The sequence below is a fragment of the Chrysochloris asiatica genome, unplaced genomic scaffold, assembly GCF_000296735.1.
Source record: "Chrysochloris asiatica unplaced genomic scaffold, ChrAsi1.0 scaffold00268, whole genome shotgun sequence".
Lineage (NCBI taxonomy): Eukaryota > Metazoa > Chordata > Mammalia > Afrosoricida > Chrysochloridae > Chrysochloris > Chrysochloris asiatica.
Genome location: NW_006408786.1, coordinates 3,426,820 through 3,430,234, shown reverse-complemented (window position 1 = coordinate 3,430,234; position 3,415 = coordinate 3,426,820).

Here is a 3,415-nt window from a genome sequence, read left to right as displayed (position 1 = left end):
CCATAGAAGAATGAATACATTTCATTGGTGGTTTTGGAGAAGAATATTGAAGGTATCATGGATTGGCAGAAGAAGAAACAAATCTGTGTTGGAAGAATTTCTGCCAGAATACTCATTATGATCCAGAATGGAGAGACTTTGTCTCTCATACTTCAGAAATGTTATCAAAGAAACCAGTCCCAGAAGGAAATAATGTTTGATAAAGTGGTGTTGTTAAGTGCCATCAAGTTGGTTCCGACCCATAGCGATCCTGGATAGGGTTTCTGCAGAGTAGCTGGTGAGCTTGAACCACCAACCTTGCAGTTCAAATGGCTTTGCAGTCTGGTGCATTAACCCACAGCACCACACTAGGACTCCTGGTAAAATGGAGGGTTGGTTAAAAAGAGAAAGCCTCCCTAGTAGATGATTGATACAGTGACAGCAGCGATGGGGTCAGATGTGGCAACAACTGTGAAGATGGTGTAGAAACATGTACTTTTTTTCATTCTGTAATGTATATAGGATCACTCTAAGTCAGAATCAACTCAATGCTACCTAACAACAACAACAACAAAGTGAATAAATAAAATTTTGTTAGTTGAAGGCATCCACTTGTGGTATATCTGTTACAGATAACTAAGACCGTGTTGGGGAAGAATATTAAAAGTACATTGTACTGTCAGAAGAACAAACCAATATGTCTTGGAAGAAGTACAACCAGAATGATCCTTAAAAGAAAGAAAAACTTTAGACAAGTTATCAGGAAGGGCCAGTCCATGGAAAACGATGCCATGCCTAGTAAATTAGAGGGTGTGCAAAGAAGAGGGAGATCCTCACATGATGGATTGGCACAGTGACTAAATCAATGGGCTCAATCATAACAATTGTGAAGATGGTACAGGACTGAGTTGTGTATCTTTCTGTTTTGCATACAGTCGCTATGAGACAGAACAAACTCAATGGCACTTAACAAGTGTCCGTGAAGGCACTGGGAGCAGCAAGAAGTGTTATTTTAAAAAACCTTGCCCTTACATGTGTGTTGAAGGTTGTGGTCAATAAACTATAAATAAATAAGTAAATAATTGATAATAACTACTGTGAAGTAGAATAGTGCAAGCAGATTATAGAGTGAAAAATAAATGATTCCTTGTATAGTCACTTATGAAAAAGAGTCTTAAAGCAGAAAATATGAAGAGTAGACAAGCAAAAAACTGTCCGAAAATAATTTTGGACAGAGAATAGGGAGTGTTAAATCCATAAGACAGGAGTATTCCTCATGTCATATAGCAGTGCCAACAAAGATGATGTAACTCAAATGAGAAAAGGAAGCTGGGTTGAGGTTGTAGCTAAGAGTAGAGGAGAAACAAGAGGTCAGATTATTTTGAAGCTGTAGAAGTCTCTATCACATGGGCTCTTCTTACAGGGGTGGTGAAAATGGTTGTACATCCAATAACTATCTGAACATTTGGCAGTCGCAAACAACTTAGAGAGCTTCTAAAGGCTGGCCTGTGATTTGCTTCCCAAAGATCACAATTTCGAAAACCCTATAGAACAGTTTTTCACTGCATATGTGTGTTTGGTATGAGTTGGAATAGACTTGAAGGCAACGAACAACAGCCACAAATATAGTATGTCACACTATGTTATATTTGTTTTGTTGTTATTTGTATATATTAATATATGGATATAAATGATGCATAATTCATCCTCCCTTAAACAAAATCTCTCTCCTCAACTTCAGTTGGTATGATATTTGCATTATATTGTTGTGGAAGTAATGAGTATTTATTCAACCAGCAACACATTCACTGAAACTCCTCTTACCACCTCCGCACTCAACTATGATGCTGTATTATGTACTCTCTACCTCTGGTAGCGTAGTGGTTACGAATCCGGCTAAACCGCAAGGTCAGCAGTTGGAAACTACCAGCTGCTCTGCGGGAGAAAGAGGAGGCTTTCTGCTCCCATAAAGATTTACAGCCTCGGAAACCCTGTTCAGGGTCGCTGTGGGTCAGAACCGACTCGACGGCACATAACAACAACAACAACTTCAAGTTAAGCACATCCAACATCAAAGGTTGCTCTAAAGATGAGCCAGCATGTTTCAGTATCATCTGAGAACTGAGGTAGGGGGTTCCAATGGCAAAGTCAAGATTTTGAGTATCTCAAAAACCAGTCAGCTCTGGGGCAGTAATTTTTTGCATTGATTTTTCTGCCATGTGACAAAAATCGAGAGAAAGTCTGTCTAAAGAAACAAAGGAATGAAGTAGACAAAAAGGTAGGGAAGGGGATTATGAAAAATTATTTGGTTCAGAGATGGAGTAATAGGCCAGAAACTTACTCAGTTGCTGGCAACTTTTCAGACACTAGTTCTAACTGGACACAGAAATAATAATAATTATATCACCCACCTAAATAAGTATTTTCAATATTAGCTTCCTAAAAGAATCCCAATACTCATAATTAAAAGGTAATTTACAAAATCAGTAAATATTGAAACACACATAGAAAAATGGCAGAAAATTCAAACTAAAGAAATTTGATGATTTTTTTTTTTTAGTTCAAAGAGTTTAGAAGATATTTTATTGTAAGAAGCAATGATTATTTCATATATTGGTGAAACGATAGTGACTCTACCAGTGTTAAAAGAAAACATGATATCAATTCTCCACAAACTCTTCTAGGTGATAAAAGCAGAGGAAATATTCTCTAAGTCATTCCGTGAACTCAACATCATCCTAATATAAAAACCAGATTACGCTGTTATAATAAAGGAAAACTGCACCTAATGCATCAAACTGCAAAGTCATTTGAACTTCAAGGTCAGTAGTTCAAGCTCACCAGTTGCTCCTTGGAAACCCTATACAGTGTATGGGTTGGAATCTACTCCATGGCACTTAACATCAACAATACAGACTAATATCATTCATGAACATAAATGAATAATCCACAAAAAAAAATTGGTAAATGAAATCCAACAATTATGAAAATAATTATATACTACCCTGTACAGGGTCGCTATGGGTCGGAACCGACTCGAAGGCACTTAACAACAACAACAACAACAATAAAATGGTATTTATTCCACAAATGACAGACTGCTTCAGAAACTGAAAATCAATTAATGTAATTCTACACCAACTAATTAAGAAAACAATATCAGAATCAAATCAATTAAAGTAAAACAATCATTTGAAAGAATTTACAATCATTACTTGTATTTTAAAATTCTCTAAAAATTAGAAATAGGTGGAAACTACTTTCCTTGATGAGCAAGATCTGAAAAAACTTGCAGCTAGAATCATGCTCATTGGTAAAAAAAAAAAAAAAAAAAAAAACACTTTTCCTCTTTAAATCAGTAACAAGGCAAAGGTGGTTCTTCCTACCACTTTTATTTACCTTTGTACTGGATGTCCTAGCAAAAAAAAAAAAAAAA